The following is a 25,088-nucleotide window of genomic DNA, read 5'->3' as shown; positions in this document are numbered from 1 at the left end:
TGAATAGTTTTCCAAAGATACACAAGTGGTTAATACATACATGAAAAGTTGGTCAACATCATTAACCATCAGGAAATGCAAATCAAAACCACAATGAGGTACCAGCTCACACCCACTAAGATGGCTATAATCTAAAAGACAGACAATAACAAGTGTGGGCAAGGATGTAGAGAAATTAAAACCTTCATACACCGATGGTAGGAATGTAAAATGGTGCTGTAGCTTTGGCTTTTCCTCAAACAGTTAAACCAAGTTAACATATGATCCAGCAGAAATAAAAACATGTCTGCACATAAACTTTTACACGAATGCTCATTATATAGTATTACTCATAATAGCTAAAGTGGAAACAACCCAAATACCCATCAACTAATGAATAGATAAAATATAGTCTAGCCATATAACGGAATATTTGGCAATAACAAGAAATGAAGTACTGACATATACCGCAACACAGATGAACTTTGACAACATTAAGTTAAAGACACCAATTACAAGGGACCAAATATTAAATGATTCCACTAATATGAAATGTACAGAATAGGCAGATCTATAGAGACAGAAAGCAGATTAGTGGTTGCAGAAGGGAGGGGAAGGGAGATGAGACGTTAGGGGGTGTTGGCTAAAAGGTGTGGGTTTCTTTGCAGGGTAATGAAATGTTCTAAAATTGACTGTGGTAACAGATGCACGACTCTAAATATACTAAACCAATGAGCTGTACACTAAATTAGTGAACTGTATTGTATGTGAATTATACCCAAAAAGGGATGTTTAAAAACACCAATGGGATAAAAGCTATAATAAATCATATACCAATCCAGGCAAAGAATCAGGAGTCTGAAAGTATGTAGTAGGGATAAGGAAACCTTCCCTGAAAAATCACACTTGAGCTAAATCTTTAAAAAGATGCGCAAAGCGTTCCAACAGAACAAACATACGCAGAGGATTGCACATGAAATTGAAAGCACACACAGATGCACAGACATGCAAGAGAATATAACAGTCCTGGATAATTTCACACAGCAGAAGTCAGAAATTCTGTTGCAAAGTAACTAAAGATTCTGCTGGAGAGGGAAGCAGAGACAGATTTCATCAAGAGCCCTGAACACTCAATTTTATTTTTTCTTGCAAGCAATGTGAAGTTAACATTTTAACCAAATGAATAAAATGATCAAATGTTTTTTACATAAACTATTTTGACAGTTCCTGGAGAATGGATTGGGAAAAGGTAAGAAAGGAGTTAAGAGACTGATTAGGAGGCTTCTAAACTAATTTAAGAAAAAAATGATGAGTTCTTTTTTTGCAGCACCCCAGAGCTGGTCAGCTGCTTCAGGATGAAACTGGACATCTCTTTCCCAGCCACTAGATGCCAGAAACTCACTGAACTGGGACTGAATGCAAACTTTGTACCTTTTATGAGAAGCGTATGGTCACAGAAGTTGCTGCTAATGCTCTGGGTAAAGAATGGAAGTGTTATGTGGTCGAAATCATTGGTGGGAACGACAAACAAGGTTTTCCATGAATCAGGGTGCCTTCACCCATGGCCATGTCCATCTGCTACTAAGGGGCAGTCCTGTTACAGACCAAGGAAGACTGGAGAAAGAAAGTGCCAATCTGTTCAGGGTTGCATTGTGGACACCAGTCTAAGTGTTTTCAACTTGGTCATTATTAAAAAAAAAAAAAAAAAGGGGGGGAGAGAAGGATATTCCTGAAGTCACACTGATACTACTGCGCCTTGTCGACTCGGGACAAAAATCGCTAAAATTTGCAAACTTTTCAATCTCTCTAGAGAAGATCATGTCCACCAGTGTGTTGTGAGAAAGCCCCTGAACAAAGAGAGTAAGTAACCTAGGACTAAGGCACACAAGATTCAGTGTTTGTTATTCCATGTGTTCTGCAACACAAACATCAGCATATTGCGCTGAAGGAACAGTGTACCAAGAAAAATAAAGAAAGGCTGCAGAATATGCTAAACTTTGGCCAAGAGAATGAAGGAGGCCAAAGAAAAATGCCAAGAAGAGACTACCAAGAGAGGGAGGCTGTCCTCTCTGAAAGCTTCTACCTCTGAGTCCAGTCAAAAATAAGATGTTCTAAGAGTAACAAATAAATAAGGTCAGATATCAAAAAAAAAGAGAAAAATCTGCACTAAACCAAAAGCAATAAGCATAAAGGAGAAGAGTGTGAGAGATAACAAAAATAGTAAATTTAATAACTAACTGGAGAGAGAAGAAAGAAAAACCAATTAAGGAATGAAACTCAGGAGTGAGGTCAAACTTCAGATGTTGATTTGAGAGTAACCAACATTAAACAGAAGCTACAGAAATGAATGACATTGTGCAAGAAAAGCTCAGAAAGGAGATGGAGAAAAAAAACAAAGTACCATGGAATAGTGTTTCCTCAAATTGAAATGTCCCCATAGAATCAATTCACATCAGTAAAATCCATAATTACTATATTAGGAAACTAACCATAAAGATTAATAAGTACTACTTCATGAAAAAATTAGATGGCTCTAAAAAGAAAAGGGTGATAACTTCAGCCTCATTTAATACTTCAATAAGAAAGGCTTTTAAAGGTTTGGACTAAAGGCAGCATAGTGTAATAAGAAGAAGAAAAGGAATAACATATAGAGTACCTACCTAGCCTGTGCTCAAAGTTCTAAACAATGTATATTAATTCATTTAATCCTCACCAACAATGATGGGAGGTAAGCAATCTCCTTTCCTAGGAAAGTGAGGCACAAAGAGGTTACGTAATGTGCCCAAGGCTGAAAGGCTAGTAAGGTCTGGGACAAGGACTCTAACAGTTCCAGAGCCCCCATGTTTTACCACTGTACTGGCTCTCAAAGGCCAGTATTAGGTTTTCAAAGCAAAAACAAAAATCCTTGGTTCAGCGTTGGGTCTACCACCAACCTTGGCATATTGGTAACTTAAGCAATTCAGTCTGTCTCCTCAGCTATAAGAAGGAAATAATGACAGCATCACAGGATTATTATGAGTATTTTAGTCATGAATATAGAACACCTAATCATTACAAGTAATAATAATAAATATTTACTGAGCACATATTGGCATATATTAAGGCAATACCATAGATACTTCACACAGTTTATTTTACCTAATCTTCAAAATCGTCTCAAAAAGAATCATTATTCTAGCCATCTTTACAGATTAGGAAACAGATTCAAAGGGATGAAGAGATTTGTGCATCATCATGTTGTATGGTAAAATGCTTATACAATGGCCCCAATTCTCCACCCCTCCTAGTATACATACCCCTAGCAATGTGACACTGCAGCTCCTCCCATCAAGAGGTAGAGCTCATTTCCCCACATCTTGAATCCTGTCTGGCCTCATGACTTGCCTTGAACCAACAGAACATGGCAGAAGTGATGTTGTGCCAGTTCCAAGTGTAGACCTCAGGAGACCTTGCTTGTTTCTACTACCTCTCTAAGAATCCTGCCATCATCATGTGAAGAAGTCCAGACTTCCCTGATAAATGATGAGAGACATGTGCCTCAGTCACCCTCCATCATCCAGCAGAGAGTCAGCCAACAGACAGAAATGTGAGAAGCCACCATAGACCAGCCAGCTTCCCGACAATCTGCCAGGTGACCACCGATGTTATGAGCTATCCTAGATGAAATCTGCCAAATCTAGCCCAGGTGATCAGAACCATCCATGTGATCTACAGATTCATGAGTAATAACGCACGCTCATTTTAAGCCACTGAAATTGCGGTGGGGGGGGGGATTGTTACAGAGCCATAGTTAACAGAAATTCATGGTAAGCAGAAGAGCTGGAATTTAAAGCCAGGTGGTCTGACTCCAGGCTCACCCTCCTTCCAGTTTCAGTGTAGATATGACAAGCAACGCTACTGTAGTATTTTCATTTGTGAAAATGAAGTCATTTATGTTCATTCTTCTATATTCTTTAAAATTAATTTATAAAAGCTCAAAATAGTAAATGTAATTCTTATTTCCTCCTTTAGGTAAACAAAAAATCCAAGAATTATATCAGATCTAGACTCAAAACTTGGGACTTTCCTGGCGGTCCAGTGATTAAGACCCCACGCTTCCAATGCAGGGGGCGTAGGTTCGATCCCTGGTTGGGGAACTAAGATCCCACATGCCGTGTGGCCAAAAAACAAAAAAAAAACCACATAGATTCAAACTCAACTGCTACCAACCATCTGCCCATTATTAAATATGGGATAATAAAAAAGAAAAAACTATATAGATGTTCTGAATATATTTACCCTTCTTTCAAAGTAAATATTTCATATAGAGTATCCTACTAACTCCCCAAGTATTGTGAAATGTACTATATTAATTTGTATTAACTCATTCTCACTCTAAACAGATTTACTTTGCTTCCCAATTCACTGACACATACAACACACCACATCACTTACCCACCTATACCCATCTATGCCCATATAGTTCCTTTGGAAGGTCTTAGTTTCCACCAAGGGATGCAGAAACGATTCCATTAAACTGGAAGTTGAGATTGCCACCTAGCCACTTTGGGTTATTCGTGCCAATGAATCAACAGACAAAGAAGGGGGTTACAGAACCAACTAGGGTTCTGATCTCACAATCAAGGGGAAGTCAGGTTGCTAACACACAAGAGGGGCTAACAGAAAGTATGTCTGGAATGCAGTTCCTCTGGGAGGCCACTTAGTATTTCCATGTACTGTGATTAAAGTCAGTGGAAACAATCCAGGCAGGACTGCTAATGACCCAGACCCTTAAGGAATGAAGATTTAGGTCACCCCATCAGGCAAGAAACCACAACCAGCTGAGGTATTGCCAAGAACAGAGGGACTGTGGAATGACAGCAGAAGATAATTATAGACAGCAACTACAACCACATGACTAGTTGTAGAAATGCAAATTCTAATAAGTATTTCTTCCTTTTATGATATAAAAAATTTGTATATATATTAACCAACTTATTTCTTATCTCCCTTTCTACAACCATCTGATAGTAGCTAATCTCATATCTCCATATTTAAGTTACAGGATATTAAGTAGAAAATGTGACATAGGTAGAAAAAAAATTAACCCACCTATGGATAAAGAGATTTTGTATCCTCTCTTAAGGAGAGTGTTTGTATGTTATCAGGTGAACAAAGGATAGATGCATTATGTTCACGAAAAGTACACTTTTGTAATTGTCTTTATTTATAAGGTAAATATGATAAAAAGAGGTGTGCACTGGTGTCGTGGGTCTGTGATGGCTTTTTACCTTAGCCAGGTTGCAAATACATTTCCCCAAACACCATTCATTCTCTGCATGGTTGTGGGTTAGGGTTGGCCTCAAAAAGAAAAAAAAAAAAAAAAAAAATTCCCATGAGATTAGAAGACAAAAGTGAAGCAGCCGCCAGGTTCAGAATGTCAACCTAAGGTCAGGTATTACCGCAGTAATCACACAGTGTCATGGAACTTTGGGCTCATTGGCATGGGGCAGCAATTAAGCCTACAGCTCTTCCAGCTCCTGTCAGATCTCCACCTTTGCTTTTCCAAATAGTACTGGGGCAGGTTTGTGTGCAGCTCCCTGGTGAGGTGTGCCACACCTACTGCAGATTACCTACATCATCAAGGTTGAAGTTTACCTACATCATGAAGGTTGCAGGTGTGGAAGCAGTGAGAGCCATGAAAGTTCAAGTTTGGGCTCACAGGTTCTAACTCATTTCTAAAAGTTCCAAATATTCTTTGCAGGTTCCAGTCTAACCTTCCTCTCCCCCCACTTCATGCCCATGTTCCCTTCCCAACTACTAGCCCTGCTAACTTCAAGCCTAGCAGCAGATTCAGGTGTGTATAACTAGTTCCTACAATTGGTAAAAACCAATCACAACAATAATCTTACTTCTCTATTCAAACGCTAACTGACAAAGACAGAAATGTTACTTAGAGTTAGACTACTGTAGAAAGGGCTAAAGGTATCCACATGCCTCTTATCTACTTCTTATAACAATGAATTAAAAATAAAAACTCAGGGGCTTCCCTGGGAGCACATTGGTTAAGAATCTGCCTGCCAATGCAGCAGACACGGGTTCGAGCCGTGGTCCGGGAAGATCCCACATGCTGCAGAGCAACTAAGCCCATATGCCACAACTACTGAGCCTGCACTCTAGAGACTTCGAGCCACAGCTACTGAAGCCTGTGTGCCCAGAGCCTGTGCTCCACAGCAAGAGAAGCCACTGCAATGAGAAGTCTGCGCACCGCAACGAAGAGTAGCCCCCACTCACTGCAACTAGAGAAAGCCAGCACACAGCAACGAAAACCCAATGCAGCCAAGAATAAATAAGTTTATACAAGAAAAAAAGATAAAAGGTCAAATAGCATATATTAGAGTTATAATATACCTCATTTACCTTCCATCAGCAAAGATAGTTAAGGATTTACCTGAAGTTAGGTTTGACAGACAGCAGAAGCAAGAACTACAATCCCGCAGTCTGTGAAACAAAAACCACATTCACAGAAAGACAAAAAAGATGAAAAGGCAGAGGACTATGTACCAGATGAAGGAACAAGATAAAACCCCAGAAAAAAAACCTAAATGAAGTGGAGACAGGCAACCTTCCAGAAAAGAATCCAGAATAATGACAGTGAAGATGATCCAGGACCTCGGAAAAAGAATGGAGACAAAGATCAAGAAGGTGCAAGAAATGTTTAACAAAGACCTAGAAGAATTAAAGAACAAACAAATAGAGATGAACAATACAATAACTGAAATGAAAATTACACTAGAAGGAATCAATAACAGAATAACTGAGGCAGAAGAACGGATAAGTGACCTGGAAGACAGAATGGTGGAATTCACTGCTGCGGAACAGAATAAAGAAAAAAGAATGAAAAGAAAGGAAGACAGCCTAAGAAACCGCTCGGACAACATTAAACGCAACAACATTCACACTATAGGGGTCCCAGAAGGAGAAGAGAGAGAGAAAGGACCAGAGAACGTATTTGAAGAGATTATAGTCGAAAACTTCCCTAACACGGGAAAGAAAATAGGCACCCAAGTCCAGGAAGCACAGCGAGTCCCATAAAGGATAAACCCAAGGAGAAACACGTCAAGACATGTAGTAATCAAATTGGCAAAAATTAAAGACAAAGAAAAATTATTGAAAGCAGCAAGGGAAAAATGACAAATAACATACAAGGGAACTCCCATAAGTTTAGCAGCTGATTTCTCAGCAGAAACTCTACAAGGCAGAAGGGAGTGGCATGATATACTTAAAGTGATGAAACGGAAGAACTTACAATCAAGATTACTCTACCCAGCAAGGATCTCATTCAGATTCGATGGGGAAATCAAAAGCTTTACAGACAAGCAAAAGCTAAGAGAATTCAGCACCACCAAACCAGCTCTACAGCAAATGCTAAAGGAACTTCTCTAAGTGGGAAACACAAGAGAAGAAAAGGAACTACAAAAACAAACCCAAAACAATTACAAAAATGGTCATAGGAACATACATATCGATAATTATCCTAAACATGAATGGATTAAATGTTCCCCAACCAAAAGACACAGGCTTGCTGAATGGTTACAGAAAGAAGACCCATAGATATGCTGTCTACAAGAGACCCACTTCAGACCTAGGGACACATACAGACTGAAAGTGAGGGGATGGAAAAAGATATTCCATGCAAATGGAAATCAAAAGAAAGCTGGAGTAGCAATACTCATATCAGATAAAATAGACTTTAAAATAAAGAACGGGGGCTTCCCTGGTGGCGCAGTGGTTGAGAATCCGCCTGCCGATGCAGGAAACACGGGTTCGTGCCCTGGTCCGGGAAGATCCCACATGCCGCGGAGCAACTAAGCCCGTGAGCCATGGCCGCTAGACCTGCGCGTCCGGAGCCTGTGCTCCGCAACGGGAGAGGCCACAACAGTGAGAGGCCCGCATAACGCAAAAAAAAAAAAAAAAAAAAAGAACGGGGCTTCCCTGGTGGCACAGTGGTTGAGAGTCCACCTGCCGACGCAGGGGATGCAGGTTCGTGCCCCGGTCCGGGAAGATCCCACATGCCGTGGAACAGCTGGGCCTGTGAACCATGGCCGCTGAGCCTGCGCGTCCGGAGCCTGTGCTCCGCGATGGGAGAGGCCACAACAGTGAGAGGCCCATGTACCGCAAAAAAAAAAGAACAAAAAAAGAAGAGTGTAAAGAGGGGTCACTACAGATCCTACAGACATAAAAAGGATCACAAGGGAAAGGCTTGATAACTTAAATGAGACAGATATACTGCTTGGGGGGAAAAAGACAAAACAGAAAATGCATATAACCATATATTTACCAAAGAAACAAAACCTGTTACCAAAAATCTTCCTGCACGCACAAAAACACCTCCGTGCCTAGATGGTTACCAAACATTAAAGAAATTATATCAATCATATACAAACTATTTCTGAAAACAGAAGAGGAAATATTTCCTAGTTTCAGAAGGCTAGTCTAACCATGCTATTAGAAGGCATTACAAGAAATGGCAATCTAGGCCAATATTCCCCCAAACAGACACTTAAATCCTCAACAAAATATTAACTGACCAAATTCAGAAACAGATAAAAGGACAATACATCATGACCAAATGAGATTAACCCAGGAATGCAAAATTGGTTTAACTTCCAAAAATCAATGAATATAATTCACCATAACAGAATAAAGCATAAAAGCCACAGTCATCTCAATAAATACAAAAAGGGGGGGACATGTGACAAAATTCAACACCCATCCATAATTTAAAAATTAAAATCTCACTAAACTGGGAATAGAAGGGAACATGCTCCATCTGATTTCTTTTAATCTACAAAAAAATCACTGCTGACATTCTACTTAATGTTAAAATACAATGTTTTCCCCTTAAGATGCGGAATAAAACAAGAATGTCCATTCCCACCATCTCTTCAACATTAAATTGAAAATGCCAATGCAATAAAGTAACACAAAGAAATAAAAAGCTTATAAAGATGGGAGAAAAAAGAATAAAACTGTCTTATTCACAGATATAATTGTTTTTGTAGAGAAAATCCTAAATCTACAAAAAAACTATTGGAACTAAATGAATTTCAGCAAGGTCAAAGAATACACACACAATTTTTAAGACAACTACTGTATTTGGATATACTATCAGAAAAAAATAAAAAAATAAAATTTAGAAAATAGCATCAAAAAGAAAAATCTTGGGCTTCCCTGGTGGCACAGTGGTTGAGAGTCTGCCTGCCGATGCAGGGGACATGGGTTCGTGCCCTGGTCCAGGAAGATCCCCCATGCTGTGGAGCGGCTAGGCCCGTGAGCCATGGCCACTGAGCCTGAGCGTCCAGAGCCTGTGCTCCGCAACATGGGAGGCCACAACAGTGAGAGGCCCGAGTACCGCAAAAGAAAAAAGAAAAATCTTTAGGAAAAATTTAACTGCAAGATCTCTACGGAAAACATTAAAATGTTACTTTACATTGTATGCACATATGTTAACATGTTAACAAAATCATATTACATAATTGACATAGTAACATAACATTAATATGAAAAAACCTATTTCACTGGGCTGACGTAAAATCTTACATAGATACATAGATACGTAAACGTAAATTTACATTTATAGTACGTATCAAAAAAAGATGACCTAAATAAAAGGAGAGGTAAACAACTGTACTAATAATCTACTGTTGTGTAATAAACCACTCCAAAACTTCAGCAGTTGAAAATAACATTTATTTTCTCACACAGTTTCTAAGGGTCAGGAATCCAGGAGCAGCTTAGCTGGTGGGTCTGGCTCAAGGGTGTCTCATGAGGTTGCAAACTGTAGTTAGGTCTACACTCAACTGAAGGCCAGAAGATCTGCTTCCAAGTTCACTCAAGGCTACTAGCAGAAGGCCTCAATTCTTTGTCATGTGGATGTCAGGAGACAATATTCCATTGGTCTCTTGCATTTCTGCACATCTTGCAACTGAGTATCTCACTGCCCTTTGTTCCAGACTAACTTCCCAAAGGTGTTTATAAAGTGAACAAATGTGGAAGATAAAGTCTCCTCCAAAGCAAAGAACAGGTATGCTTACTGCCCATTAAAAAATAACCAGGTTCCCTATGTTCGGAATTCCTCTCTTGTAATGCAAGCACTGCACATGTGCAGTTGTCATGTGACCCTCTTTCACATCAAGTGTGATTTGGAGCTTGAGGAACTGGTGCAAAAATGCTGACAGTACCCTGGCTACTACTATAGCTGTGACAATAACCTGTCTTTCGATGCAGACCCAAGAGTCTCATGTCTTCTATCAGCATCCATGAAACTGCAGGAGGCTAACTTCTTAGCCTGAAAGTAGGGTAAAATATCAGCTCCTCCACAGACTTGACAATGGACCTCTCTACAACATGGCAGCTGTCTTCTCCTAGAGTGACTGATGAGAGAAAGAGACTAATACACAAGCCACCGTGCCTTTTATAATCTAATTTCAGAAGTGACTTCAACCATATTATATTGATTACACAGACCAACCCTAATATAATGTGCAAGGTGACTACAAAAGGATACAAATACGAGGCAGAGATCAATGGGAACCATGTTAAAGTCTGACTACCAAATTCAATATTGTTATAGGTCAGTTCTCCCTAAATGTTTTATACAGCAACACAATCCCAATCAAAATCACAAAAGCTTTTTTTTTTAAATAGAAATTGACAAACTGGTTTTAAAATTTATATGGAAACACAAAGGAACTAGACTGGCCCAACAATATTAGAGGATTCACACTGTTTGATTCCAAGACTTAAGGTAATAGAAACAGTATGATACTAGCATAGGAGAAACAATTAGATCAAAGAAACAAGAGAGTCCAGAAACAGATCCATACATATGTGTTCAAACATTCCTGGACAAAAACACAAAGGCAGTTCAGTGCAGGAAAGAAAACAAAACTTCTGAAACAACGGTGTTGGGATTGGATAAATGTATTTGTAAAAATGAACCTCAATGCCTATGAAACTTCTAAAAGAAAACAAGAGAAATTATTTTCAAGACTTGGGAGTAGGCAAAAGCTTCTTAAAACTCAAATCTAGGGGCTTCCCGGGTGGCACAGTGGTTGAGAGTCCACCTGCCGATGCAGGGGACACGGGTTTGTGCCCTGGTCCGGGAGGATCCCACATGCCGCGGAGCGGCTAAGCCTGTGAGCCACGGTTGCTGAGCCTGCACATCTGGAGCCTGTGCTCCACGGCGGGAGAAGCCACAACAGTGAGATGCCCGTGTACCGCAAGACAAACAAACAAACAAACGCAAATTTATTAAAGAAAAAAAACTGATTAATTGAACTTCGTCAAAATTAAAAACCTTATTAGCTTATTGAAATACACTGTTAAGGAAAACACGAACTTACAAACTGGGAGAAAATACTCTCAAAACACTGATGTGAAAAAAAACATATCCAGACTATATTAAGAATTCTTACACATCAATAATAAAAAGATAACCTTTTTTTTAATGTGCAAAAAACAGGGATATTCCACAAAAGAAAATACACTAATTATTGACAATTGTCAATAACCATATGAAACATCATTAGCTCACAACGAAATCCAAAATAACACCACAAGATACCATTTCATGTCCACTAAATAGCTAAAATTTAAAAAATGATTATCCAAATGCTGGAAAGGATGTAGAGCAACTAGAACTAACACAGAGTCACTGTGAGAGTATATAAGAGAAAACAGAAAAACTACACAGCAGTTTCTTAAATAGTAAAACACACATCTGCCTATGAACCAGCAATTCCAATCCTAGGCAGAGAAATGAAAACACGTGTTTGCAAGAAGATCCCTGCAGGCCTTATTCTTAACAATAAGAAACTGTAAACAACTCAAATATCCATCAACAGAAGAAAAGATAAACTCTAGTGTATTCATCTAACAAAATACTACTCAGCAATAAAAAGAAGAACTCTGACACATCCAACCTCATAGATGCATCTGGAAATATATGTTAAGCAAAAGAAGCTAGATGCAAAAAAGCAGACACTGTATGAAGACCAGACAAAATAATCTACATTGTTAGAAATCACAGTGCTTGGGAGAGAGGGGAACAGAATGGAAAGGACAACCACTAAACTTTCTGGGGTGATGAATGTTCTTTATCATCTTTTGGTTATCAGTTACACGGGTATAACTGTCACAACAAAAAGTGAACAGCTAAAATCTGTACACTTTATTGTATTTAATTTACATCTCAATATAAATAAATAAAAACAAATTTAAAAAATAAATTTGAGCTGATAGTATTAATTTTCCATTTTTTCTTTGTCCTTGGTTGTCCACACATATACTTAGTGTATATATATACATACACACATTTATGGGTTATCGGTAATTGTTACTCATCTACTACGTGCCAAACATGATGCTAGCTTCCAAAATAACTGTTAAGTCCATGCCTCAAGAGGATAACAATCTAAAGCAAGGAAATACACAATAACAATACATAATGTGAGGGTTTCCATTATAAAGATATACACAAGGGGGACTTCCCTGGTGGCGCAGTGGTTAAGAATCCTCCTGCCAATGCAGGGGACAAAGTTTCGAGCCCTGGTTCAGGAAGATCCCACATGCCACGGCGCAACTAAGCTCTCGAGCCACAACTACTGAACCTGTGCTCTAGAGCCCTCGAGCCACAATTACTGAGCCCGCGCGCCTAGACCCCATGCTCCGCAACAAAGAGAAGACACCACAGTGAGAAGCCCGTGCACCCCAACGAAGACCCAACACAGCTAAAAATAAAAATTAATTTTTAAAAAAAGATATACACAGAGACTTGTGAAAAGGAGAAAAGGGCACCATACACTGCCTGAAAAAAGAGTTAGGTACCAGAAAAGCCTTTTCATCAGGTGAAGGATGAAAAGCAGGACTTCTGACATGCAGACAAGCAAGAATGGATCATTATAAACTGAGAAATACCACGTGCAAAGACACAGAGGCAAAGGGTCTAACACAACAGGGAGCTAGGAGCAGTTCAGTGTTTTTGGAGTTTGGAGAACCTATGGAAAAAAAGGAAATGCCAGCAAGGTAGGTAGGTACCATTTTAATGTTAAGGCATTTGCATTATAGAGGCAGTGAAGAGCCACTGAAAACAGCTTTAAGCAAGGGAAGACATACAAATCTGCAACTAGAAGTATCACTCTGCTAACACTGTGAGAGAAAGCCTAAAAGAGACTGAAAAATGGAAGCAGAGCTACCTGTAAGAAGGCAACTGCAACAAGCAAGTCATGTTTCCTTTTAGTAAACCAACGACTACACATGGACTGAAGAACCCCCATAATGGACAAGAAAATGAGTAAAGATTAAGATCAGACTGTTCACAGAAAAAAAAAAAAAAAAAAAAAGAATGATCAAAATGGCCCAAACATATGAAAGGATACTCATCTTCACTCATAAGAGAAATGTAATGACATAAATCACAGCAAAATCCTTTTTGACCCACGTCCTAGAGAAATGGAAATAAAAACAAAAATAAACAAATGGGACCTAATGAAACTTAAAAGCTTTTGCACAGCCAAGGAAGCCATAAACAAGACAAAAAGACAACCCACAGAATGGGAGAAAATATTTGCAAATGAAGCAACTGACAAAGGACTAATCTCCAAAATTTACAAGCAGCTCATGCAGCTCAATGTCAAAAAACAAAAACACAATCCAAAAATGGGCAGAAGACCTCAACAGACATTTCTCTAAAGATGATTTACAAACAGGCAACAAACACATGAAAGAATGCTCAACATCACTAATCATTAGAGAAATGCAAATCAAATCTACGAGGTATCACCTCACACCAGTCAGAATGACCATCATCAAAAAAATCTACAAACAATAAATGCTGGAGAGGGTGTGGAGAAAAGGGAACCCTCTTGCACTGTTGGTGGGAATGTAAATTGATACAGCCACTATGGAGAGCAGTATGGAGGTTCCTTAAAAAACTAAAAATAGAACTACCATATGACCCAACAATCCCACTTTCGGGCATGTACCCTGAGAAAACCATAATTCAAAAAGAGACATATACCACAATGTTCACTGCAGCTCTATTTACAATACCTAAAACATGGAAGAAACCTAAGTGTCCATTGACAGATGAATGGATAAAGAAGACATGGCACATATATACAATGGAATATTACTCAGCCATAAAAGGAAACGAAACTGAGTTATTTGTAGTGAAGTGAATGGACCTAGGGTCTGTCATACAGAGTGAAATAAGTCAGAAAGAAAAACAAATACCGTATGCTAACATATATATATGTAATCTAAAAAAAAAATGGTTATGAAGAACCTAGGGGCAGGACAGGAATAATGACACAGATGTAGAAAATGGACTTGAGGACACGGGGAGGAGGAAGGGTAAGCTGGGGCGAAGTGAGAGAGTGGCACTGACATATATACACAACCAAATGTAAAATAGATAGCTAGTGGGAAGCAGTTGCATAGCACAGGGAGATGAGCTCGGTGCTCTGTGACCACCTAGAGGTGTGGGATAGGAAGAGTGGGAGGGAGATGCAAGAGGAAGGGGATATGGGGATATATGTATATGTATAGCTGATTCACTGCTAAACAGCAGAAACTAACACACCATTGTAAAGCAATTATACTCCAATAAAGATGTTTTTTAAAAAAAGAGAAATGTAAATTATAACTACACTGAGGTACCATTTTTCACCTATCATATTGGCAAAAATCCAAAAAGTGTCATTGTATGCTGTGGTGGCAAGGCTATAGGAAAACAAGTACTCTCGTGTATACATTACTGTTACAACCATCATGAAAGACAACAGAAAAATATCTATCAAAAGTATATCCTACAACCCTCATGAAGGACAACTTAACAATATCTATCAAAATTGTATCCGCTTTATTCTTTGACCCAACAATTCCACTTCTAGGAAGTTAATCTACAGACACACCTGCATGTGTACAAAATGATATATGTACATGGTTGTTCATGCAGTATTTTTAAAATAGCAAGAACTGGGGGCTTCCCTGGTGGCACAGTGGTTGAGAGTCCGCCTGCCGATGCAGGGGACATGGGTTCGTGCCCTGGTCCGGGAAGATCCCACGTGCCGCGGAGCGGCTGGGCCCGTGAGCCATGGCCGCTGAGCCTGCGCTCCACAACGGGAGAGGCCCGCGTACCGCAAAAAAAAAAAAATAGCAAGAACTGGAAACAATTTAACTGTCCATCAGTGGGCTAGTTAAATTACGGTCCATAAATGAACGCTCTGCAGCTATTGAGAGAGAGAGCTCACATACTAGCACTTTATATACTAATGCAGAAAGATCTCCAGGGTATACTGTTAAGTGAGAAAGAGAGAAAGGAAAGAAAGAAAGGAAGGGGGAGGGGAGGGGGAGAGAGGGGAAGGGGGGAGGGGGAGGGGGAGGGGGGAGGGGGAGGGGGAGGGAGGGGGAGGGGGAGGGAGGGGGAGGGAGGGGGAGGGAGGGGGAGGGAGGGGGAGGGAGGGGGAGGGGGAGGGAGGGGGGAGGGGGAGGGGGAGGGAGGGGGGAGGGGGAGGGGGAGGGAGGGGGAGGGGGAGGGGGAGGGGGAGGGGGGAGGGGAGGGGGAGGGAGGGGGAGGGGGGGAGGGGGAGGGGGAGGGAGGGGGAGGGGGAGGGAGGGGAGAGAGGAGAGGAGAGGAGGGGGAGGGGGAGGGAGGGGAAGAGGGAGGGGGGAGGGAGGGGAAGGGGGAGGAGGGAGGGGAGGGAAGGGGGAGGGGGAGGGGAAGGGGGAGGGGGAGGGAAGGGAAGGGGGAGGGGGAGGGGAAGGGGGAGGGGAGGGGGAGGGGAGGGGAGAGGAGGGGAGGGGGAGGGGAGGGGGAGGGGAGGGGGAGGGGAGGGGGAGGGGAGGGGGAGGGAGGGGGAGGGAGGGGGAGAGAAAGAAAGAGGAAGGAAGGAAGGAAGGAAGAAAAGAAAAGCAGTTAAAGTTTCCAACATTAGTGTAAAACGTGTGGGTGAGGGGAGGCGTGGGGTGGGATACATATACTTGTACAGGGTTGTATTTTTTAAATCCCCAGAAGGATATATAAAAAACCCAATAATACTAGTAAACTATTGTAGGAGTCTGGGAACTATACAGGTAAGGAAGGGTATGGAAAAGACTTTTTTTCTCTTTTTGGTTTTTTACTTTTGAAGTATTACTGTGCAGATAGTGTTAAAAAAACAAAACAAAACTTTGAACTACTGTTCAGAATCAACAGCATTTGGGTAACTCATTTGATTTGAGAAGTAAAGGAGACAGAGAGCTCAAGATGACACCCAAGTTGCTGACTTGATGACAAACCTAGCCATTCAACTTAAAAAAAAATTTGTATTAACCAATGCAGATGTTAAAGGATAGAGGAAGGCAGCTCAGTTTGGGACATGTACTGGAAGTGTTGTGTCTGATGGCACATGAGAAAAGGATGATAGGAAATTGAGAAAAAACGTTAGGGATATGGCTGTTAGCAGAAGCCTTGGAGAAAAAAAAAGGAAAACATTTTATATGAGCCTAATTTACCTAGGAATTATTTATTCTGCAAACCCAATTAACCCAGAAAATAAAACGAAAAAGGCAACTAACTCAAAGTGACTGCATAAGGCCACATAATCATACCCTTTTCTCACAGACACCAGGCTCTCACTAAAAGCTTATTTATTTCGTACATTTAGATAACTTCCCAAGTTCACAACAGATTAGAAACATCAAAAAAGGGTGCGGGTGAGAATTCCCCAGCTGTCCAGTGGTTAGGACTTAGCGCTTTCACTGCCAAGGGCCCGGGTTGGATCCCTGGTCCAGAAACTAAGGTCCCTCAAGCCTCGAGACGTGGCAAAAAGTAAATAAATATTTTTTTTTTTAAAAAGGGTACAGGTGTACCTACCAGAGGCAACCATTTGGCAGCAGCATGAGGCAGCAAAAAAAAAAAAAAAAAAGATGGGAATACCACCAATACCTCAAAAAAGCACAGCATTCTTCAAGTGCTCTTCACAGAGCCAGAGTCTCATATTTTATCATCTAAGACTTGGCCAAAATGGTCCCTCCTTTAAGAAGTTTTTCATAGTTCCTACACTCTTAACCTATTAATCTCCCTTTAACAAACTTCCAATTTCAAATATGTTGTTTACACCTTCCCGAAAGCACTTTATTCTGCCTCGTTTTATAATTATTTTACAATTATAACTGGTATAACTGGTATTTTGTGATACCAGTCTCTCTTCCCACTTGAATATAGATCTCTTAAATAAAGGTGTATCTTTCATCTTTATATCTCTGAGCATAATTTCCTTACATAGTATAGCATGCAAATGTCCATTCAACAAATATCCACCTTTGCCCTCTTAAGTGTTGTGAATGGACCTGCCACAAATAGTCTCCCTACCCCAAGTTATAATAGTTTTTTATTAAGTACTTACATACTTGTCACCAAGGGAAGCATTTGGCCTGGCTTATACCAAAAACTAATTTAAGGGGTGACTGGCAGTAATTGTTAATAAGTTTAGGGTTTCTTTTATAAGAGACAAAAATATTCTAAGAGCAGATTGTGATGGTTGCACACACCTGCAAAGGTACTAGGTTGATGAATTGCACACTTTCAATAGGTGAACTGTATGGAATGTGAATTATATCTCAATACAGATGCTTTTAAAAATGAGATACCTGCTATTATTCCCCACTTCACAGATTAAGAAACTGAGGCTTGACAAGATTAGGTAATTTATCCACGGTGACACAACTAGCTAGTGATGGAGGTAGGATAAAAACCCAAGCAGTCTTGACTCTGTCTATATGCTTAACTGCCACGCTCTTCTGCTTTCCTCAGTAAAGGGCTTCACTTACCAAGCATCATATTAAATGCCTAAATATGTTCCTACTGCTGTTCAAGTCTTCAATGCTAGTGACCGTCCAAATCTACATAGGATTGCAAAGCCTTGACCTAATTATGCTACACCATGAAGGTAGAGGAGAAGGAAAGCAAAACGCTGAAAAGAAAGGGACCAAAGAGACAGAGGAGGGGAAAAAAGTACTCAAGATTTATATTTCAAAGCTTTCCATTCTGAGCATAAGACTACATGAAACATCACTACTGCTTCACTGCTATCATCAAAGTTGGTGGGCAGGCCTAATTCACCTGAGCTGGGGGCTTCCTGGACTAGGTCTGCTGAATCCAGGGTTTCTTGGCAAAAGAGACATTTTAGGCCAGATAATTTTTTGTTGTGGAGGGCTGCCCTACACATTGTAGGATGTTTAGCAGCATCCCTGCCTCTACTCACTAGATACCAGTAGCACCACTCTTCCCGCCCCCCCCCTCCCCCACCCCCGCCCCCAGTTGTGACAACCAAAATGTCTCCAGGCATTGCCAAAGGTCCTTGGGCGAGGAGCTGGGGAAGGAAGGGGTGTTCAAAATCACCCCTATTTGAGAGCCACTGGCCTAGACTAAAGGTAAAGTTGAAAAAGGGCCAGCCATTTGATATTAACTCGTGTATATAATAATTGGAGACAGACAAAAACTTTTTTTAACCAGCTTTACTGAGACATCTTTGACATATAAAAATGTAGATATTTAAGGTATACAGCTTGTCTTTTGATATATGTATGAATTGTGAAAGGATCACCACAATCAAGCTAATTAACACATCTCTACCTACTTACCATGGGGGGGGGATCGGATAGGGGGTAACACACAAGAGCCTTTTAAACCAATCGCCTCCCAAGCCTACTAAGAAAACTTATTTCATTTAAAAAAAAAGTGAAGCTGGGGTGGGGGCAGCATGTAGGGATTAAATAGGAACAAAGCTCATGCAGTCATGCCAACTTCTGCATAGGTCAGCATGTAAGGCCCCTGACACTAGCAGAATATCAACTATAAAGAGGGACTACTAAAGATCAGAAAATAGATCTAAAGAATGTTAGAAATGAGAACTACTCCCTTTGGTTTGGAGAAAAATCAGTTTCCCTTATAATAAAAACTAAGTGTCCCTCATCTCTGGAAGAACTGAAATATCAAAGTCAAGGTTGCCACCCCACCAGGGAAGAGAAGCAAGTCAAATGACAGTATAAATAAAAATGAAATGACAGTTGGAGCACAAGGGGGGAGTGGTGAGACAGGACAAGCAGACAGTAGGAGATAGAGCTGACCCTATATGAAATTACTTGCCCTGACTCTCAAATCTCCCTTCCTGCCTTTATATAATCTTCCATTAAGACCAAGTTAAGGGCTTTCAATACTTAACCTCTGGTTATTGTTCAAAGTCTAACACTGCAGCCTCTCCATTCAGAGCACTGCTCCCCCTCAAGGTGCCATGGGCTCTAAAACCTCCATCTCCCTCAAACCATTTTAGATGGAGGGGAGGGGTGCACAGATAACTTAACCTACTCAATCTAAAGTGTGTGCTGCAAGTAACCTCTGCCCAATACGCATACAAAAATGTTTCCCCCTCCTCATAATCAACAAAATGCAAACCCAAAACAAGATACAAACTTCACATATCAAATCAGCAAAAGGCATAAAGTTTAATAAAGCCCAATGTTGGCGAACATGTAACAGTCATAGTCATATACTGTCGGTTTGTGTAAGTAGTGACAACCTACATACCACTCAGAAGGAGTCAGAATAAATTATGGTGACACATGCATATAATACTCTAATCATTGTTTAAATTATGTTGATCTATATGTGCCAATATGAGAAGAGCTATGTGACATCAACTACAGAAAAAAGTAAATTTCAGAAAAAAGTAAACAATATAGCTTTTAATAACAAAAAAGCAATAAGTATAATAATTTGCATAAATTTTTTGAAAAGTAAATTTTCTGAAAACTGTTAACAGTGGATTACCTTTTGGGGGAAGAGATAAAGTAGCTTTTATTTTTATTTTCTGTACCATAAGAATTTCCTTATCATATATATGTATAACTTTTAACTTAAAATATACAATTCTTTAAAGTACTCTGTTCCCGCCAACCTTAACAACTACTCTCACTACCAACTCTCCATACACACCCCAACAACTGAAGCCTAACTGAAATTGCCTGACGGAATTTCAACTACTTAGGGATGCATTTTGTAAATACATTTTGGATATATATCTGGGACTTTTCTTTAAAATCTCTTCCCTTACTTCTCTAAAACCACCTCTGAGATGAAAGGGAAAAAGAATCCCTACACAGCCCAGGGAACCACAAACTCTTGTTTCCTTTTGGGCCCCCTAACCATTCTCTCCAAGAGAGAGACAATGCTTGTGGTCATAATGTCCCCTCCTTCGCTCTCCCACATAAAGAGCAACCTCAACTGTCACTGAAGAGGGAGGAAGGCCTGGCCCTTGTAGAATCACTTAACAGCAGGGATCCTACTCTGGTTTTTCTCAGCTCTCATCACCTTAGTGCAAGTGGCAAACCACCACTGGAAACTTCTATAGGGCAGAGTCTCAGTCCTGTTTATTACATCATCCATGGTACAGTATATATGTGAAGCTTAGTATTTGTTCATTTTAACTGAATCAGGTCAGAGCAATCTCTGTCAAAGGGAGGCAAGTTAGTGGAGTACTTCTAGATCATGGTCCTTTAAAGATGCCTCAAATTAGCTTCCTGCTTACCGGTCTTTCCTCCACTCCCCTTAGCTGACTTACAAGTTTTACACAGCTAAACCAAGTATTTCTAATTACTGCTTATTACTGATGTCTAACCATTAGAGCACAATAACTATTATGGATATTTTTAAACATCTCAGAGTAAGGGCTTTAAGATTTACTTTAAACAACTAAATTTAACTGAGTTTAATCTTCACGATTTTCTCACTGAGCATGATCACCCCTATCAACTGAAACAATTAACAGCAAACTTATCCTTAATTTTGAACTAATTAGTGAGAAAGTTATAAAACCTTTTTCAAGTATTGGGGAAAATGGTTATAATCAGGTGGTTCATGACAGTATGGTGTGAGGAAGAGCTATCTCTACACTCCAAGGAAGCACAATTTTGAACCATTTGGCAACTTCTTAAATAAGCTTAAAAAGTAAATATGTTCTCAGAGAAATTACTGGGTTTATCGTTAGACTAAGTATTTTTGGAATTTTTAACATTTCCAAACAGGAATACTCAAAGCAAATACAATTTTCTCCAAACACCTACTGTAACTGGAAGCAAATGACCTGTGTAGCAAATTGAGTTTAAAAGTGTAGAGAAAAAAAAAAAAAAAAAAGTAAAAAATAATAACACACTCACGCACACATGCATCTTATAACAAAATAAAGTTCAACACTAACTTCCAAATTACTCCGGCTTACAAGTTTAACAAAGAATAAATAAATGCCTTGTCAAGTATTGTTACACAATGAAAGATCAAGCAACTCCAGGAGACAGAGACATGCAAGAGGTTATCTTCTGAGACAATTTAAGTGGACCGAATCCTGGGCAGAAATTATTAAAACCAGACTCTGAAACAGATGGTTAACCTCGAAACTTTATTTCGTGGTTGAATGAATGAAAAAAAAAGGGGGGAAAGGAGACAGAGAATAATATGCTACCTGGCAATAATTTTAAATATTGCTTAAGTCCTGAATAAAACAATACAGACCACGTGGATGCTTCTAAGCCTCCAGGAGATCTAAGGGCTGCCTCAATTCCACCACAAGAATATGACTGTGACTTGGAATAAATCAATCAAGTTACAATCTGAACCTAATTTCTCATGCCTATAATGAGTGAGCTGGAGATCATCTAAGTTTCCTTACAGCTCTCTAACACTAACAAAGGAAATACAAATTTATTCTTTTCTAACACAGATTATATACAGTACTTGTCATCCAAGCGAAATCACAGTGAGCTCTCCTGTTAGTTCTAGGCACACATGATCAAAAAAAGTAGCACTGAGGAAGCCACAGGACAATCCAAATCTCGGAGAGGGAGAAGCAGAAAGAACACAATCTCCCAAAATATTCCCCTCTACACAGTTTTGGGTACCATTCAGTCTTCACCAGGGCAAGTCCTGTCTAATACAGCGTATCACTTTATTTTAGGCTTAACAAATTATTGACAAAGCTTGGTCCTCAAAACATAACTCTTTGTATCCGTTAAAGTTGCAAACCATTTTAAAATAAATTTTAAAATTAAAACTTTAATCCAACAGCCAACTCAGTAGAACTACTTGTCAAATATGCTTAGTACAAAACATTCCACGACGACAAGGATCACTATCTTCACCACGTTATCTCCTCTAATTCTTGGGAAAAGTGAGGAAAAAGGCATAACCAGACAGGCATGAAAGTGACAGGAAGAGTACAAAAGCTACTGTAAAAAAACAAAGTTAATACAAGGAGAATCAACCTAAACAAAAAGGAGAAAATAAGAAAGGGCACAAAAGTTCTTTAAAAAAAAATAAAGGCCAATACAAACACTACTTTGTCATTTAAAATACTCACACGTCCAAGTAAAACCCAGAGTATAATTTTTTAAACCATCAAAAAAGGCACACACACAAAATTACTATTTCAGTAATCAAAGAATATCTAACGTGCCCCTTTTCTATATACATTCGTACATTTATTTTGAAAGAATAATGTTCCCATTTAAAGGTTTTTTTTGAAAGAATAATGTTCTCACTTAATTTTTTTTTACAGTTAAGGTTTTCAAAATAAATCTACCTTTCTATAAGTTCCATGTTGAAACTGTCACCTACATATTCATCACTATAAATTTTAATTAGGTTTTCTATCACCAGACGATACCAGATTAATCGTTCCACAAACTGACCTGCACACACCACAGGAATGCTCATCTTATTGTCTAAAACTGCTAACATCTCCGACATATGTACTGCATAAATAAGTGTCCTTTCTAGCCCATATTTTGCTTAATACCATTTTTGTGCTTTTAAGTATTTTACTTGATTACTGCTTATGTAAGTATAGAAAATGCTCTATCTTGGAACTTCATCTACATGTGCTGAGAACAATAATTATACTGCCATTCAAGTTTTAAATAATAATGACTTATTTATAGCTCGCCTCATATATAAACACACTTGAATTTTTAAAAGTTATTAGGAAAGACAGTAGAAGACCTCTAAAACTCACTCAAGACCGCAGATCAACCTTCGAAAGTAAAGGCTACATCCGAAGTCTCCCAAACGGTTTAACAAACAGGGTTGGGTAGGGTCGTTCAGGACAGTACTGCCCATCCATCATTTCATAACAGAAGTGTGAGAAGAGCGTTCAAAGCACGTCCTTCAAAATCATATAAAGGGTTGCCTTTCGGGGGTTGGTTAGGATGCCTAAACATGTGTCAAGTAGGCAGGGACCTGCTCTTTCAAACCCTACCCCGAGTTTACACGGGCCGCGAAGGAACGCAGGAACAGGCAACTCTGAAGCCGACGAGGTGCAGCGTTTCAGCGTTCAGACTCATTCCCTCGAATAACTACCGCGGCTTAGCGTAGCTTTAACGTATATACCAAAAGGCAAAAGCAACAAGAAACCACAAACAAGCGTTTCCTCTCGACCAGAAACTTTTCAGGTGTCACTAAGATAAGAGACTGCAAAAATGTCAACTGTACAGCTGCACACCGTTTGCATGGTCGCTCCGACTCCGAGGCTTCCGAAAGGAAAGCTAGAACTCAGTGGTGGCCCGGGAGAAGCTACTCCAGCCCGTGCTGGACTCTTCCTCAACTAGGTCCTCGGGTGCCTCCAGCACTAGCTCCAAGAGGCGCGGTAGGCGCGCTTTATCTCCCGCGACTGGCAAGTAACAGGATAAAAATGTCACTCGGTCGGCCCGTTGTCGTCGCCCGGAGCGGAGGCTGCGCGGCGCGGACGACCCAGAAATGGGGGCGAGGGCGCCGAGGCCCGCACACCGCCCCGAGGTCAGTCCCGACCCGCGCTCCCCGCCCCTCGCCCGGAAGGGGGAAAACCCGCCCGCGGGAGGATTCAACAGGAGCGCCGCGCCGCCCGCCTGCCGCCCGGGAAACAGCCGCCGGGCTGCCGGGCGCGGGGGGAGGGGCGGCGGGGCGCGGGCGGCGGGGCGGCGGGCAGCCGGTGCGGACCCCCGGCCGCGCGCAAGGTCACCGCCCGCCGCCCTCGACGCCGCGGGCGACCCAGCCCAGCCAGGGCGGCAAGTTTAATTTCCAGAGGCTGCGGCTAAGCCCGCGGCGTGGAGGGAGCGCGCTGACCGCGGGGCCCTCCCCACCCCCACCGCAGAACCCGGCCCACGCCCCCGGCTCGCGCCCTACTCCTCTCGGCCCCGCCGCCGCCAGGCAGCCAGCTGCTGCAGCCCCCGATGCCGGGAGGCGAGTCTCGGCTGGCAGGCGGGCGGCGCTTGAGCCCCGCCACAGACTCAGCCGCGGTGGCGGGCGCTGAAAAATGGAGCGCGGCGACCAGAGGGAAGAGACATTTTCTTCCCGTTAACTGAATTGCTTCCTACCTCCGGGTGTCCGACTCGCTACTCCTCTCACTCCGCTGCTCTCCGGGATCCGCCGCCGCCGCCGCATCCAATCGCCTCCTCCCCCCCCTCCCCTTCCGCAGCCAGCCCGGCCGTTCCTCCTCCTCTCCGCTTCAAAATGGCGCCAAGCGCTATTCGGCGGCTGCTCCAATCGAACCGCCGCGGACAGCACCCGGGGGCAGGCAGAGCGCCGCGTGGGTGCGCAGCGCCCCCTGCCGACCGGACAGCCGCGCGCACGCGCCCGCCTGACCCTCCGCCCCGCCCCGTGCGCGCGAGCGTGCCCACCTCCGCCCCGCCCCACCCCACCCGTCGCGCGCGCACGCAGCCACACGGGCACGCCGCCGCTGTAGCCGCGAGAACGGCAGCTGTCAGTGCTTTCTCGCTTCCTTGACTTTTGCCGAAAATCACATAAATTGTTATATATCTCTAGCCTTATGGATAAAAGTTGGGAATTTTTTAAAAGTGAAATTGAGTACTAATGTTGTGCGAAGTAAATAAAATTGGTGTTTTCTTTGCTCCTTACTTGGGAACTCTGACCTAGTCACCTCAAAATGCCATAAAATAGCTTTTTTTCTGCACTGTGTGTGTAATGTCTTTACTTAATCCCACAGCTTTCCCGTTTTCAGGTATTGTTTAGGTAGCGGGTGGGGGGACTTAGGAATTCC

The 25,088-nt window shown here is 41.3% G+C and overlaps 1 protein-coding gene and 1 pseudogene across 9 annotated transcripts in view; one reads left to right on the top strand and one right to left on the bottom strand.

Moving 5' to 3' along the window:
- PDS5B (PDS5 cohesin associated factor B) overlaps positions 1-24,597 on the bottom strand; it is a 183,483-nt gene extending 158,886 nt beyond the window's left edge. For 2 of the 9 annotated variants that reach the window (XM_067016964.1, XM_067016963.1), the window contains exon 1: positions 23,070-23,154. The gene's annotated coding sequence lies outside the window, so the exon portion shown is untranslated. Of the gene's footprint in view, positions 1-23,069; positions 23,155-23,555; positions 23,610-24,405 lie in introns of those variants that run through there. The other 7 variants (XM_067016958.1, XM_067016961.1, XM_059041609.2 and 4 more) reach the window with 6 other exon arrangements.
- Positions 1,335-2,084, top strand: LOC131743141 (small ribosomal subunit protein eS6-like; annotated as a pseudogene).
- Positions 24,598-25,088: the final 491 nt, after the last annotated feature.

This window comes from Kogia breviceps, chromosome 16, assembly GCF_026419965.1.
Source record: "Kogia breviceps isolate mKogBre1 chromosome 16, mKogBre1 haplotype 1, whole genome shotgun sequence".
Lineage (NCBI taxonomy): Eukaryota > Metazoa > Chordata > Mammalia > Artiodactyla > Physeteridae > Kogia > Kogia breviceps.
Note: the sequence above shows the minus strand (reverse complement) of the source record. Positions and strands in the feature narration are given on the sequence as shown.